Consider the following 17,684-nt stretch of genomic DNA (forward strand, 5'->3'; position numbering starts at 1 on the left):
CAAGTAGATGTCAACGAATGCCAGTATCCCTCTTTCTTTCCACTCTATATGAGTGGAAACTTTTTATGTGCGTTTGAGCCTTAGAAACACGCTTGTGGTTTATAAATTAATGTTACAGGACCAGGAGTAGTCTGCTCATTTCCCGGTAGTTTTCAATGAGCTCTTGGGCCCATTGCCTCTGGCCCCAAAATCCGACAAAGTAGGCTTCGGTTCCATGCCGAGTTCCAGTGTAGCCACATTGCCCCCCTCTCCACCTTTGTAAAAGCAAACTGTGGATAGCCCCCAGTTCCGCAGCCCTCAGCCCCTCGCACCCGCCTTGCAGAACAACCCCAGCAATTCCTCCACCTCCCTCCTCATCGGCGTCCTTTAATAATAAATGCCCTTATGCCATTACATTATATTGTGGGTTTTGAAAATTTAAAATACGGCTGATGCAATATTAATTGCCTATAGTGGTATAAAACACAGGGCCGGAGCCCAGCCGGGCTGTAGACGAGGTGGCCGAGAACGTCCCGCGCCGAAGCGAAGCGCTCCAGAAGGACGCGCCTCTGCCGGCTGCTGGGTTTCCTGCAGGTAAGAGCCTTCAAAAAAAAGAAAGAAAGAAAAAAGAAAGAAAGAAAGAAAGAAGGAAGGAAGGAAGGGAGAAATTTTTCTTTTGTTTTTGGCCCGAGAAAGATCCCGATGTTCATCAACTTTTCGAAAAGTTCCCTGCTGTTATTTAATTAACTTTTAAAATATTAACCACCGCAAAAGTTTGGGAGACTTTTGGAGAGCCAGACAGAAGCTGCCTGTCTGAACTGCACTGGGTTAAGAGTTCGAACTGTGCTCCTTCTGCTCCTCTTGGCGTTGCTGCGCCGGCCTCGGTTGAAGTCTTTCGATCAGCTTCTGCCTGCGGGCGGGAGCTGAGCCCGGTCTGCAAAGCGCCCCACCCTCTCCCTCTTGTTGAGTGCGCCGGGCCGGCGCCGCTGGCTCTCCCCTTTGGCTTGCTCAGGAAGCCAGGGGAGATGTGGTTTCCCCAGGATAGTGCAGCGGCCTCTGGCACTGTCCGGTGGAGGTACAGACCTTGCGGGGAGGAGGTGACAGCAGATTCGGGGTTCTCCCTGGTCTAGTTTGCATCATCAGTAGGCCATTTCCTAACACTGTGACCCTGGGAAAGTCGCATCACTACTTAGCGTTTGTTGGCGATGACTATTACTTTGAAAAGTAATTTGAGGGTGATTTCCAGAGCATGTTTCTAGAGCAGGTTTTTCTGTTTTTAAATCTCACCAGCTTGCAACATTTAAGACCTAGCTGGAGTTCTTAGGTCGTGTAAAAAAGAAAGTGAGGCCAAACAGCTAAGGCTGTTTGTATAGAAGGCTGCCAGGGGATGGGGGGGGGGGGGGGGGGCAGGACGACTTTGCAGGGGGTGGGGGTGGGCTTTGAGTGCCCTTGCGGTTGGTAAAAGGCGTTTGGGGCCTTAAGTGGACAGGATCAGGCAAACACTGACTGACTACAGAAGTGGAAGGCAGGAATCCTGGGTTCCTTACTTATGTGGTCTCTGGCTAGTGGTTTTCTCCGTGTACCAGAACATGTCTGTTTTGTTCAGTTTTTCTTACCTAATACCCAGCTCTGATCATGACCGAGTCAATAGACATCTGTTGAATAAATAAAAGTTTGACTTTGTGAAGTGAAAACATCTCAAGTTAAAAACAGAGTCAACAGGGAGACAGACTCCTGGGCACTCAGTTCGAGGTAAAGACGGTTGTGCTGGGTCCATTCAAAGGTGGCCAGGTTCTTTCCTCCTGAAATAGAAGAGGTTGTGCCTTTCCCAATGGGGATCTTGACTCCAAGGAAGTGTGCCTGTGACGTAGAGCCCTGGAAAGGGGAGGAGTCAAGAAGGGTCAGAGAATGACGTCAGCCTTGCTCTGCCTTGCCCCCAATGCCTGGCCATCCCTTGGCTTGGACTTCTGCTGGGGTTCCTGATTTCCTTGCTCTCGGCAGACCAAGGACAGAGTAACTGATCCTCTCTTTCCTAATTCTCAGACCCTCTGTGCCTTTGATGAATGGAAAGTCAGAACATATGAAAAGAAAAACTCTCAGGATGACTCTGATAATTAAAAGGGATCACATTACCCCAAGCAGGGTCATGACTCTTGGCAGGCATTGAGGAATGTTGTCTCTTTCAAACAGAAAAGTCAGAGTGTTGTGAGGTAAATCCAAGGCTTGCTCAACATTTCCCCTTTGAGAGCCCGAGACTGGTCCAGTTTAAAATGAGGGAAGTTGCACCTCTGAATTTGCTGTGTGTCAACACGGAAAGTATCAATTAGCTTGCTTTATACCCAGTGGGGTGAAGCTGCAGAGAAGATGAGTTTACTCTCTGGAAACCTCCTGAGAATATACAGTGATCTGTGGTCCAGACTTTGAACTTTCCGGAAAAGGAAGGTGAGACATGGACTTTCAGAGTCGTTGACTCCTCCTACTGCTTCCATATTTTGCCCCTGAACTAGAATGCAGGAGCCTAGGATATAGCTTTCCCTCCTTATTCTTATTTTTGAGGGACTAGGTTTGGTATTCATTCTCTCTCTCTCTCTCTCTCTCTCTCTCTCTCTCTCTCTCTCTCTTCTCTCTCACACATAGGGTCTCCTATTTCCCCAAGGTGCTCTTGAACCCTTAGCTACTCAGCTCTTGCTAGTCCTCGGTGCTCCCAGAAAACATCTTGTTTATTTACATTGGAGTAAATACGCTCTGGGAGAGCTAGCTTCTCAGTGGGGCTTTACTTCTTCCCAAGGGCTCTCGTACACCGCGAGCCTCACACACACAGCGAACCTCCCACACAGATGCCTCCTCAATGACTGAACAACGATTGTATCTAAAATATATGGAGTGTTTCCTGTATACCTGGCTGGTTTATACACTTTACCGGAACTCATTTTCTAGTTCCTACACATGATGCGGAGAACCGACGGTAGGACGGGCTGATGAAGGGGGGGGAGGGACGTATACTGGGGATGGAGCCCTGAGGGCCTTGATTGGCAAGTGCCCCTCCCCTTTTAAAGCAGGGTCTCACTGTCGCCCTGGGGCTTCTCACTCCCAAACTCCAGAATAATAGATGTAGTCGTCAGTATAACTTCAGACCACATTTTACAGATAAGAGCACAGAGGCAAAATGAATATAGCAGTTTGGCGGAGAGATCTGGCTAAATTTCTTTGCCCTTTCTGTCCCCTGTGCGGGCCCCAACCCGGGCTGGGTCGGGGAAGGAGGACGGCCTGGGATGGTGGCACCGCAGAGAGGGGGTGAGGAGTGAGACTTGCAGTGCTGGGTACTCTGGGCTCCCCTGCGCCGCCTTACTTCGCCAACTCTCAGCTCCGACAGATGGCCGGTGGTCCCTGTGCAATCGTTCTGCATTTCCCGGTGTTCCTCCCCCACTCCCATCCCCACGCCCGGCAGACACCAGCCGGAGACTGCCCTGGGCCAGATCCCCCGGGCGCCTCGGAGCACCCGCCCGGGCGGCAGTTGGAGCCCACAAGGGCCCCGCGGGCGAATTAGCCTCCGGTTCGATCGCTACTTTCCGATCAGGTCAGGTTTCCCTCCGCCCTGGACGCTGCTTCCTCGGCAGCCCGGCTCCCGGGACTCCCCCCAGGGTCGAGGGTCATGGGCGCCTCCGGAGGGGCTTCCCCTCGGCCACTCGGAGCCCCTGGGCTTCTGACCCCGAGAGGTCTCGGTCCTTCCAAAGAGATCCCGCAGCCGCTTAGCCTCGAAGCAGCGCCGGGCCTCAGCTCAGCTGTCTTCTGGTCTGTGTAGGAAAAACTAGACGAACACCTCGCTGACTCTCGTTTTTGTCTTCTTTCATTCCACTATTATTAAATATTGCGAAGATTTTTGATCTCTAGGATTTCAAGCACAAGACTTCCAACCGTTCACCCCTGGGTAACCCAGCTTTCTGTTGGTCTTCGTTGGCCCTTAGTGTTCCATTTTGAATTGCTGGCGGGAGGCATCGCCCGCCATAGTTTTAAGGTCTGGTGGAATCTCACCTTCTCGCTCCTGTCCTCCTTACTCCAAGACGTGTCCGGATCCAAATCCCTACCTCTCCCCATACCCGAGGCTTTGCCAGGCAGCCCCAGCTCTCGGCAGATCGAGTTGGTGTCCAATTCTCATAAATCAGAACCATAAAAAGCTTACTTTCGTATGCACTCAATTTCTACCAAACCTAAACTAATTGCATAAATTCCTTTAGGCCACTCAGAGCTGCTCTCTGGGCTGGGATCTGATCAATTAGTCATTAGGTACTCCATTAGCTGGGGTTTAAGCTGCCTCATATAAATGTCTCCTGTCAATGTGCTTGTAATTGAATGAATAAAAAAGGGTACAATTATTAGCACAGAAGATCAGAGTGAGGAGAGGTCAGTTTTATTCAAATATGCTAAAAATGTCTCGATCTAATAATAATAATAACAACAACAACAACAACAAAACAGCAATTAGCAATAGCAATTAGCAGACATTTAGACAAAAGTCACTCCAGAATTTGTGTCTCCTGAAGGAAGAGCCCTGGTCTGAGACACACAGCAAGCAACCTTAGTGGGAGGCTGTGCTCTCTCTCCCATCCTTGGCATTTGAGTTCCCTCACCTGCAAAATGAGATAGGTAGAAGCGATCCTTTTCCTCTCTTCTCTACTCTTCTCTTCTCTTCTCTTCTCTTCTCCTCCTCTCCTCTATTCTCCTCTTTTCTCTTCTCTCTCTTCCCCTCTGTATTTCTTTCCCGTCCCTTTTCCTCTTTTCCTCTCCCCCTTCCTTTCTCTCCTTTCCCTTTCTCCATTCTCCATCCCCACCCCCACTCCTACCTTATCCCCAGGCCTCTCCTTAGTAAGTGACTGAGGTAGACCTTGAACTTCCGAACCCCTTCTTCCACTTTCCAGATGCTGGGACTACAGGGGTGGGTGACCACACATGGTAGAATTCAGTTTTATTAAATTGCCTTAAAAATAAATCTGCCTGGTCTACAGAGCTAGATCCAGGACAGGCTCCAAAACCACAGAGAAAACCCTGTCTCGAAAAAAAACCAAAAAAATAAAAAATAAAAAAAATAAATAAATCTTAATTGTTTTGCCCCCTCCAAGTGAGCCCGTTCCTTCAGTGAGATGAGTTTTTCCTTGGTGTGCACAGCTATTATGTATGGGTCAGGGGGAGACATTGAGCACCGTGCTGAAAAAAGTGCCGCTGAGCACACAGGCATGGGGAGAAATGGAAGAGCACTCTCGGGTGGCCGTCTTGATTTTCTGCTGGAAGATATTCAGAGTGCCCTTTGGTTTTCATTTCTCACTGCAATGACAGATACTAACCTAACTTTAGGAAATCAATCTAAAGGAGAAAAGATTTGTCCAATTCTTGGTTGCCAAGGTTTGTTCAATATTGGTTGGCCCAAACCCCAGACAGCACCTTGAATATCTCCCCAGAAGAATTAAATGTCAGAAACGGAATCATCTCCAAAGAACACACCACACTACACCGGCATTGGTGTGGTGCGAAAGAACCTGGGGTTTTCACAAAAAACTGACTTCCAGACTTTTTCTCTTCAGCTTGACCCGGACAAGTCTATTGATGTCCCAATGCCTCGGTTTCCCCAGAGGCTTAAACCTGAAGTAACTGAACTAGATAATAGTTTGATTTTTGTGAAGAGTCACAAGATCCCCTAAGACAGTGAGGAAAATGCTTTCTCCTCCAGATATTTAAAAGACACCTTTGCAAACTCAAATAACTTGCCAGTTTCTTAAAGCCGTTCAACCATGGACCTCCAGCATTCCTGGAAAGGACGGCTGAGGCACCTATTTAAACAGGTTTTCCCAGCAGCCCTCAGTCCCTACTGAGGCTGGCGTGCCCCTCCCCTAAACGCTCCAGTCTTAGGCTGCCCTTTCCTACGTCATCCAGCCATTTTGGCTACCTGCTCTATTCCGGTCTACCCTTTACTTTCCTGCCTCTTGGTCTGGCTCGCCCCCTCCCCTCCCACTTCTCCGTGCGTGGCCCGACTCAGGGTCCTGTTCACACTCTGTACTCCCAGATGTCCCTACCTCTGGCTACCATTCTCCCTTTTATCTACAGTAAAGTTTCTCACAGCAGTCATTCCTTTCTTTTCCTTTTTTTCCTTTTTATCCTTCACCACGGTAGAGCCTTAGACTAGTGAGTTATATCTCCTTGTATGTGACTATATAAATGCCTCTAAACCCTGAAATCAGTTTAGCAAACAGGGAAGAAGCTCACCAAAGGTGAAAGGAAAAGCTAGCTGGGCGGAGAGAGAATTGCCAGCAAAGGCTCCAAATGCAAAATGAGTTTTCAGGGCAGAACTTAGTCTTCTAAGCCACAGGTTTGGGAAAGGCCTTGAGGATCTGGTATTGCCAGCAGCCAGAGTGGAGATTTCAAATTGGCAATGTCCTTCCTCTAGTCTTCTAAAACCAAGGGCTGGGTGGTGGCAGGGGCTTCCTGAAGCAGCCAGCACACCCTTGTGCTCTGTGAATATGGTTTGGTATAATTTATTTTTGACATGCATTTTGGCTTCTTTTCTGTCTTTCTGTCTTTTCTCTTTTTTCTTTTTCTTTTCCCTTAGAGTAATAATCAAAATTAGGCTGGTGGGGCTTTAATCCCACTCCTTGGGAGGATGAGGCAGAAGGATAGTTTCAGCCCTAGAACTGAATGCCATCTTTAAAATAAAAAAAGCATGCTTTTAAAAAAGATTTATTTTTATTGTGTGTGTGTATTGTGTGTGTGAATGTGAGCGCAGAGGTGTTGAATCCCCTGGGAGCTGTAGTTATAGGCAATTGTGTGTTGCCTGACATGGGTCCTAGGAAATGAACTTAAATCCTCTGGAAGAGCAACAAGTATTCTTAAACACTGAGCCATCTCTGTAACACCCTCCCCTCCCCAAGCCACATTCTTTTTTTTTCTTTTTATCAAAAATATTTTTTTCTCACATAATATATCCTGATTATGGTTTCCCCTCCCTCTACTCCTCTCAACTCCTCCTCTCTTCCCCTCCCATCCAGATCCCTTTCTGTCTCTCATTAAAAAACAAATGAGCTTTTATGGGATTAAAATAAAAACAAAACCTAACACATCAGATTGAACAAACCAAGCAAACAAAACAAACAAAAGAAAAAGAGCCCAAGGGAAGGCACAAGAAACGGAGACCCATTTGTTCACACACTCAGGAATCCCATAAAAACACTGAACTAAAAGCCATGATATATATGCAAAGGACCTGCAGGGTAAAAAGAAGAAAAAATATAAACATTTAAAAAAAGATAGAAGTAAAAGAAAGACAGGAAACCTCCAAAGATGCCGTTAAGTTCCCTTTCTGTGGGTTTTCTACTGCTGGGCATGCAGCCTACCCTGAAGAGTAGCTTGTTTCTCCAGTGATATTCTCTTGGAGGAAACTAAATTTTCATCTGCAAGAGGTCAGGCCACATTCTTAAAACGAACAAACAGGCAGTAATCTGAAAGAAAGGGCTATCAAGTGTGCCATGTCCCGGGGTTTCTAGTTTTCAGACTTCTGGGACCATGTGGTAGAGACATTACCTACTCACTTCCTTCCCTCTTCCCTCCCCTTCCCAGGACGCTGAATGTAATATATGTACCAATATGTACCACATGTGTGCAGGTGTCCTTAAAGATCAGAAGGGAACATTGGATCCTCTGGAGTTACAGATGGTTGTGAGCCACACAATGTGAGTTTTGGACACCACATCTAGGTCTCCACAAGAGCAGCAAGTGCTCTTGACCTCTGGCTATCTCCCCAGCCTCTATATGTCTCATTTAATATAAAGTGCTTAATAATCATTGTGAAAGCCATTTTCCTGTCCTAATTACATCCTTGAGGCCCACTACAGATGCCATCACATTGGGGATAAAAGGTTCAGCTTAAAAATTGAGGTGGGCACAATACTCAGCTCCTAGCTTATAGACTACTGCGTGTCAATAAAGTGAGCTGTTGTGGCGTCCTATACACTAATAGCTGGTCCACAAGAACAAAATATTAACTAGTGTAACCTTTTTGCTACTAGGGTAAAAATTAGACCCAAGTACACATTAGTTAATATCATCCTCTTTGGAGCAGCAGGGAATGAATTACGACACCTGAACAATACTAAAATTTGAAAGCATCATGTCATTCATTTAAAATCAAACAGTATTTACATGAATCAGCACACATCATCCCTTGTACTTTATGTTATCATTAGATTACATATACTCCATACTGCACTGTAAATACTATGCAAATCATTATTGCATTGTTGTCCTTGTTTGCTTTCTGTGGCTGTGTTTAATACCAAGTCCTGAAACTACTCAGGGAGGAAAGGGTGTATTACAGCTTACACTTCCAAATAGTACACCAAGAAAATTCAGAGCAGGAACTCAAGGCAGGAACTTGGATGCAGGAACTCAAGGAAGGAACTCAAGGCAGGAACCTAAATGCAGGAATTGAAGAAGAGACCACAGAGAAATGTGGCTTGTTGGCTTGCTCTCCATGGCCCATGTTCTGTCAGCTTTCTTATCCAGCCAGATTCACCTACCTAGCCATGGTGCCTCCTACAGTGTGCTGAACCTTACTACACCGTTCATCAGTGAACACAATTTCCCAGAGACAGAGCCATAAACCAATCTAGTCTGGGCAGTCCCACAATTGAGACCCCCTTTCTCCAGGTCACTCTAGTTTGTGTCAAGTTTACCACAAAAATTAACCAGACCAATTGTGTCCTTTTTAAAAAAAATATGGCGCCTCTTGTTTATGGTGTGTGCGTGTGTGTTCAAGTGTTAGAGTGCACACATGGAAGCCAGAGGTTGACTTGACTTTGGACCTCTCCTTCCATCACTTTCCCTTTACTGGCCGAAGCACGGTTTCCTGCTGCCTCAGCTAGCGTTGCTCACCAGCTGGGCCCGGGGATCCCATCTCTGCCTCCTGAGCACTGGGATTACAGATGAACTGCTCCATACCATGCTGGTCCTCATGATTGCATGGTAAATGCCTTATCACCTGAGCCGTCTCCCCAGGCTGTATTCTTCAGAGAAAGGGCAAGGTATGTATATGTCCAGTTCAAACACACCATCTTCTCGGTTGTATCTGTGGATTTAAGCCCCATAGATATGGAAGATCTATTGCTTGTGTTATAACAAAACAAAAACCCAACAACAACAACAAAAACCTAAACAAATAAAAAATTAAACAACAACAACAACAAAAACACCTCTTAGTGATTACTTTGGAAGACTAGAAATTTAACAAACATTTGAAACCAAGTCAGTTTGTGAGCTGTTCTGTCTTCCTGTAGTTTTCTGGGTTTGCCACTGTGCTTCTGTGGAAGAAAATAGATGAAGCTTTCAAAGGTGAGATCAGAAGGGTTTTTATGGGAAAGAAGGTTCACTGGGGGTCCTGGGGGCCACAATTTGGTAGGAATTAAAAAGCCACACAGAGAAAATATTTCAACTGCAGTCATGGAAGAACATCCTGTCAGTCATCAAAGTTAAGCTGAGCTATGACTCGCAGAGCAGAGCAGAGCAGTCCTGTACAGAGCCGGTGAGTCCTGGGATGTGTGGGGAAGATGCTAAACTTAGATGTGTGGCTGGATGAGAGGGCATCACTTGACCTGAGAGCCGAGGCTACAGAATTTCCACCAAGTCATTCTCAGTTTCTCCTGGTGATAATGTAAAAGTGCTGTCGAATCCGGAGCATGTACTTCCTGAAGTACTGAGGAACATAAATATTGGTTAAGTATTGTTAATCTTTGTGTTTGTTTTTGGAATAACAAAATACTACTGATTAGGCATTAAACTTGGTTCTCTAGTAATGAAGTGGACTAGGAAACTCCACAACACTTGCCTGTTTGTAGTGTTAGTACAGGAAGCCATGGAGTTGTTATTAAAAAGTCTGTAGAGAGGAGACTGAATTGGCTGCCTTTCTTGTCATTGCTTGTTGGTGTGATATTTTCTTCTCCTATAGGAAAAAAAAAGGAGACAGCCTTGGTGACTCAGGTCTATAATGGAGCCAAGAGGGTCCTTAAGGCTGGATGAAAAGTTTAAGGCGTCTCTAACCTGGAGTATGAGTTCATGGGCAGCCTGGACAGCACTGAGATCCTTCTCTAAATAGGTTGTGAAAAACAAAAGCTAGAAGGTAGCTGAGTGGTTGAGCGCTCATCTAGCATGGGAAAGGCCTTGGGTGCTGTCCCAAGCATTTCCCCCACCCAGTTTTGAAGGTCTTTCTCCTGTCTCCTTAGACTCCAGAGATCCATTTGCTTCTGTTTGCCTCTGCTGAGATTAAAGGTGTGCATCACGGTATGCAGCCTTCTCTCCTTTCTCCTGGCCAGATTTGATGCTTAGGAAGATTAGTACCTGTTGCATTTTCGTGTGGGTCTGGGAGTATTCTAGAGGTAGTGGGCCATGTAGAAAGCTCTAAGCAAATAGAGACATAAAAGCTAAGCTTAATTAAGCCAACAAACGCACAGCTTGGAATCTGTACTATTAATTTTATGTCTACACAAACAGGGATTTTCAGAAGCCTCAGACACTGAGTACCCTGGACTACCCTTTTCAGTGAGGTCTTGAATGGTGAATACTGCCAGCTGGGGGCATCTAAAACAGAAAACCCTGCTGCAGGTGCTGCACACTTAGGGTTACTCTCCAAAATAAAGCCTATTAGCAAAGCCATAGAGAGGTGATATGACTTACCATGGGTAAGGGGTCCAGGGTCATAGTGATAGGAAATAGTCTACTAATGATGCAAACAAGGCCAGTGAGAACCCCGAATCGGAATCAGCTGTCATCCCCTGTCTCCCCTCAAGGTTGAGGCTACTGGACTATCCTGAGGAAACCTGAATGTTTTCTTCCAACCCTTTTTATTGCATATACTCTGTGACCATTTATGTTGTAAGAGGCTGCTTGTTTGTTCCCAGCTGCTCAGCCCCAAAATAACTGCACAGAAACTATATTAATTAAATCACTGTTTGGCCTATTAGTTTTACCTTCTTATTGGCTATCTCTTACATCTTAAATTTAACCCATTTCTATTAATCTGTGTAGCACCATGTGGCTGTGGCTTACTGGCAAGTTTTCAGCTCATTTGTTCCCGATGGTGGCTATATGGCGTCTCCCTGACTTGGTCTTCTCCCAGCATTCAGTTTAGTTTTCCCCCCATCACTGTTCTACCCTATCACAGGCCCAAAACAGCTTCTTTATTAACCAATGGTATTCGCAGCATACAGAGGGGAATCCCACATCACATTTAAAAATTTTTTTAAAGAAAATCTTTTTGCTCTTTATATTAAAGAAGAAAATTTGAGGACTGGAGAGATGGCTCAGCAGTTAAGAGCACATATTCTTACCAGAGGACCCAGGTTTAATTTCCGGCACCTACAAAGCAGCTCCATATTTATAATTCCAGTTCTAGGGCATCCGATGCCTTCTTCTGACCCCAGTGGGCACAGGCATGCATGTAGTACACAGACACTCATGCACATAAAATAAAATAAAAATATATCTAAAAACAATTTAAAAAAGAAATTTGCTAGGGAGTCATCAACATCATTTATTAATAATCATTAAATTGCACACTTAATATAAGTAAATTTTTAGTGAATAAATTATACACCAATAAAAAAAAAAGAAATTTGCTTGGGGAAGTTACAGTAGAATAACAGAAGGAGGAAGAAAAAGACTTGGGGATGGAGAATTGGCTCAGTGGTTGAGAGCACTTGTTCTGGCAAAGGATCTGGGTTTGATCCCCAGAGCCCACATGGAGGCTTACAACCTTCTCAGGAACCAGGGATGCATGTGGTGCACAGACATATATGCCAACAAAACCCACATGCACACAAAAATAATAAAATAAATCTTATTTTTTTCAAATGTAAAAAAAAAATTAAAAGAAAGAGGCCATGTGTCTTAGTGCTTTTAATCTCTGCATTTAGGAAGCAGATACTGGTAGATCTCTATGAGTTCCAGGCCAGCATGGTTTATACAGCTTCACTGCAACCCAGGGTAACCAGGACTACACAGTGAGAACTGTCGCAATAGCTTCTTTTTTCTTAGGTAGATACTATCCTTTAAGCTATATGTCTAAGATTATTACCAACAACTTCTTTGAAATGTCTTTTTTCGCCTTTGCCATTGTATTAAAAACTACTGAATTAGCCGGGCGGTGGTGGTGCACATCTTTAATCCTAGTACTTGGGAGGCAGAGGCAGGCGGATCTCTGTAAATTTGAGACCAGCTTGGTCTATAAGAGCTAGTCCCAGGACAAGTTCTAAAGCTACAGAAAAGCCTTGTTTTGAAAAACCAAACCAAACCAAACCAAATCAACAACAACAAAACCCATCAAATTAACTGAGGAAAAAATGTTTGTTGTTACTAGGTATGGTGGCACACATCAGTAGTCCCAGAATGTGGGTAACAGAGGTAGGATTGGGAGTTCAAGTTTTGCCTAGGCTACATAGTAAAGCCATCTCTAAAAGTAGAGCTCTGTTCTGTGCTTTCTTTTCTTTGTTTTTCTACTTGAAGTGGTTCTTAACCTTCCTAAAGGCTGTGACCCTTTAGTACAGTTCCTCATGTTGCGGTGACCCCCCAACTATAAAGTCATTTTGTTGCTACATTATAACTAATTTTGCTGCTGTTTCAAATTATAATTTTTGGAGATAAAGGTTTTCCAAAGAGGTCGCAACTCCCATATGTCTGTGAAGGAGTTTGTAGATAGGACTTCCTCTGTCTTTCCTATCTACAAACTCCTTCACAGACATATGTCTCCAAGGTGATTCTAGAGCCCGCGAAGTTAACGGTTAATATACACCATCTGTAGGTGTAGTTGGTGTCTCAATAATAAACGTCCACCTTCCAATGACTAAATGCCTAACATTCTTGCAGTTTGGAGAAAGGCTGAGCGAAGTGGAAGGAGTGAACTGGGGAGACAGGGGGCATGAGTAACTGTTTCTGAAAAACATTCTTGACCAGTCCCCTGGATCCTGTTCCTAATTCCCTGTTCTAAGTGCCTGTTCCTCTTCACAAGGCTAGAAAGGAATTTGCTGAGCATTGCAGGGTACTTACATGTTGCCTGTAAGTATATGCTTTATATATCACTAATGCTTACTTCAGGCTTAGGGTTTGTTAGACAGTGGAGTTGATGCATTCAGCCTGACACTGCGGCTGTAAGTCTCCAGAGAGGATTTGACCAGAGTACTAAGGACTCATGTAGGGTCAGGGAGGCACACTAGGTGCTCTTTGTATCCCTTGAAACTGTGTGGAAAGCCATATCTATTGTATTCTCAGCATTGCTAAGTCTATACCTTGTATCAAATTCTTGGCAGCCTCTGTAGCCACCTCCACAGCTGCGTGCCATTTCTCAAGAGGCCATATGTGCTTCTGTCTGCTGAAACAGATGAAGGTTCTGGCAACAATGTTAAAACAGAACAGTGGTAACAAAGTAGTCACAGCTATTTCACCAGATGCTATAGCTCTACTTAGGTTCAAGGAAATTTTGGTTTCCTTAAGGACAGAGCACACCCATGTTGAAATTTGGGGTGGAAATTAACTGACAAAATTTGTAACAGATTCACAGTAACAAACTCAGTCACCAGAGGTCATGTAAATGAGAAAAGCTAGGGCTGTGCCTTAAACCAGATAGCAGTGCATGCCTGACTTACAGCAGACAGGCTTTCCAGCATCCATCAACACCGCAATTGTGTGTGGATGGAAGCAGTGTGAGCAGGTTTTCTCATTTCCCCAGAAAAGACAGAAATCTAGATTTCTAAAATATGATACCTCCTTTTGCCTCTTACCATAAAATAAATCAAAATTTAAAACCTCCTGGGATAAACCAAACATATCTATCGGTCAGACTTAGCTCACAAATCACTAATAGGAGATGTCTGATGTAAGCCCATCTTTTCTTTTGGCATACTAGAAGGCTGCATCCCAGAATGAAGATGGCCAAATGCTATCCTTGCCCAGTATAGAAAGTTCTAGACTACCTTTTGGGTCTCTTGGGTCTCTGGATCTGTCTTGTAATAGTGGCGAGTGTGTGTGTGTGTGTGTGTGTGTGTGTGTGTGTGTGTGAGAGAGAGAGAGAGAGAGAGAGAGAGAGAGAGAGAGTGATGGAGGAAGGTCATTGGTTAAATAAAAAGAAACTGCTTGGCCCTCATTGGTTAGAAGACAGGTGGGAGGAGTAAACAGAACAGAACGCTGGGAGGAAGAGGAAGTGAGCTCAGACTCCACAGCTCTCCTCTCGTGAGCAGACACCTCAGAGAGATGCCATGCTCCCTGCTCCCAGGAAGATGCACGCGATGAAGCTCCGACCCAGGATGGACGTATGCTAGAATCTTCCCGGTAAGAACGGTGCTCACAGATTATTAGAGATGGGTTGATCGGGATATCAGAATTAGCCAGTAAGGGCTAGAACTAAAGGGCCAAGCAGTGTTTAAATGAATACAATTTGTGTGTTGTTATTTCGGGGCATAAGCTAGCCAGGCGGCTGGGGTGCTGGGGATGCAGCCCCGCCGCTCCTATTACTACGAGAGAGAGAGAGAGAGAGAGAGAGAGAGAGAGAGAGAGTTGACTGGGTTTTCTGTCCTGCCTGGGTCCCACAGTCCTTAATTCCCAAAAAAATCACACAGAGGTCTGCATTAACTATAAACTGATTGGCTCATTAGCTCAGGGTTATTAACTCTTATAATGTATATTAGCCCATTATTCTTGTCTATGTTAGCCACATGGCTCAGTACCTTTTTCAGAGGGGCAATCACATCTTGCTTCTTCTGTGGCTGGACAGGACTGCAGAGAGAGATTCCCTCTTCCCAGAATTCTCCTGTTCTCATTGACCTGCCTCTACTTCCTGTCTGGTTGTCCCACCTATAGTTCTTGCCTGGCTACTGGCCAATCAGCATTTATTTAAAACATAATTGACAGAATATAGACAATTGTCTCACACCAAGAGAGATAGTTTTTAATAACATAAAATGAAAAAAAAAAGCACTGGCTTCAGTCCTCCTATCTATACACTCAGAATTTTCTGGGAAAGTTATTAAAAAATGATAGAATAGAAAGGGAGGAGCAACAATGTTAAACAGATTTAAAGGTCCTTGAAAGGTCTAGCATTGCCACCTAAAATATTCTGAGATTACAGAAATGCTCTTTTGTTTCCCCAGAAAGTTCTCACTGTGTATCCCAGGCTGTCCTAGAATATTCAATCCTCTTGTCTCGGTATCTCGAGTGCTGGGATTACAGGATGCAGAAATGTTCTTTGTTGTCACTGGTCTAACATGGTACCCATATCCACATGTGGCTGTTGAGTGTTTACAATGTGACCAGTGCAACCAAGTAACTAATTTTTAGTTGCATTTCACTTCTTTTAAGTTTAAAAGCCACAGTGGCAGGTAGCTACCATATTGGGAAGTGTAGAGCATGTCTTCCCACCCTACACCCCAGCAGGTGTGCGTGAGTGAAGTGGGGTCATAGGACAGCTCGTCTATTCTGCAGCCACATCCTGAGGTCTATACTCATACATGGGTGCATGTTTTCTCTAATTTCCATGTTTTCTCTGAGGCTGCTGCATGAGAGAGAGTCTTTGCTTGCTAGTTTAAAGTCTGCTGCAGCCTAGGCTGGCATTGAAGTCACTATGTAACTGGGACTGGCCTTGAACTTGTCCTTCTGCCTGCACCTCCCAAGTGCTAGGATTATAGCTGTCAGCCTCCAGAGCTGGCTGAGAACAAGATTTCAAAGGGAGTGAGTTTAAAAACTCATTCTTGCTAAACATTTTTTAGTAAATACATTCAATAAATAGTATTGGATGGCATATGCTTACAGCAAACAAAATTGTCGACAGAGGTTTTCTGTCCTGCCCAGTCCCACAGCTGTTCAGTCCCAAAGAAACACACAGAGGTCTATATTAATTATAAACTGGTTGGCCTATTATCTCAGGCTTCTTATTAACTTTTATATCTTATATTAACTCATAATTCTTGTCTGTGTTAGCTACATGGCTTGGTACTTTTTTTTTTTTTTATCAGTGAGGCAGTCTCATCTTGCTTCCTCTGTGTCTGGGTGACAACTGCAGACTCAGCCTTTCCTCTTCCCAGAATTCTGTTCTGGTCACCCCACCTATACTTCCTGCCTGGCTACTGGCCAATCAGCATTTTATTAAACCATACAGGTGATAAATATTTATAGGGTACAAGACCATTGTCCCATAGCACAAAATGGTCACAAAATTACTGTCATTTTGGGACTGTCAGCTATCTAGATAGTTACCAAACCATGGTCAGCAGGCCACAGGTGGCTCGGCTACCAGTGCCACAAACAAGTCAGACAAAGTCAGAAAACGTCCAAGGCAGTTCCATTAGTGTTGTTATTTGTTTTGATTCCAGAACTTGGAACGTTCTAGTCTTTTACAAATTAAAACAAGAAAGAAATATAAAATGTAACACTCCTCAGACCCTTGTGACCAAAGCATGACCTTTCCTCTTTGTAGCCCCCATTGTTTGGAGGAGTCTGGTGTTACTCAGGGGCCAGTTACTCAGAGCCTGGGAGCACAAATTTCAGTACAGTCTCATCTGTGGTGAGATAGGCACCTGCCCATAGCAGCCACGGGCAGAGCAGAACACTGGCTCGAGGTGTTTCTGCCTGTAATCCTCAGTCTGTGAAAGTGGGCAGCTGGGGATCTTGGGCCCAGAGACTACACTTGGCTGACCCATAGAGTAGATGTTTTCCATGAGTCACCCCCATCCTTTTCTGGGTCATTTTGATCCCAGGTCTTTCTGTCTTAGGTGGTTCGAGGCTCTTTTGAGGCTCTAGAAGGTTCCTTGATGGCTGTTTGCTTGCCACTCTCCAAACATTGTATATACACATGGGGGACCTTGGAAGACCTCAGCCCTGGCCAAGGAGGATGTTGATTTTATTCCTTGTTTTTCTGTATCTTCACCTTAAAGAATAGCACTGACTACACCCCCACCCTGTCACATGGAACAATGTACACAAGACCAAAAGAAAAACCTCCAAACCATAAAACCACTCTGCAGCCCGTAGAGCCCACCTCTGGAAAGCTGCATGCTCTGATTGTAGACAGCCCCTCAAAACACAGTGTCTGCTTACACGAAGACAGCGGTAGAATCTGGCAAAGTTCTGGGTGACGAAGAAATCTGTTTCGTAGTCCAGTCAACCTGGCATGTGAAAAGCCGAAAAAAACCAAGTCAAAATTTACAAAATTCCTCACCCCTAACCCCTGCCAGCCTCAGCCTAGAAGGGAGTAGAGCTGTCCCTGGGACACCTTTCTTGTGAGAAGTTGTCCTTTGATAACACCGTGCCTCAGTGGTACCCAGCCTGAAGCCAGTTTGGGGAGCAGTGGCAAGTCTAGGTAGTTACAGGAGCTTGGAAAGTTGAGATGACCCTAGTCCCCAGGACTGGTGACCTGGTTAGAGACAGCTGAGAAAGGTCCTTTCCCAGCCACCTTGGACTACCACAGAGGGTGAACTAGAACAGGAGGGAGTAGAGACACAAGGGCATGCCCGGTTTGTTGCAGGACAACTTGAAAGTGGAGATGAGGAAAGAGTGGGTTAAGATGGTAATACCAGTTGGGCCACTTGCCAGTGAGGTGACTTTGGGCCTCACCATAGCTGTCTGGGAAATGGGGGGAAGGACGGAGTCACCGATTCTCCCATTTGTCACAGGAGCGTATTTGACTG

The sequence above is a fragment of the Microtus oregoni genome, unplaced genomic scaffold, assembly GCF_018167655.1.
Source record: "Microtus oregoni isolate MIOR12 unplaced genomic scaffold, Mior012 000088F_ref0000325, whole genome shotgun sequence".
NCBI classification, from domain to species: domain Eukaryota; kingdom Metazoa; phylum Chordata; class Mammalia; order Rodentia; family Cricetidae; genus Microtus; species Microtus oregoni.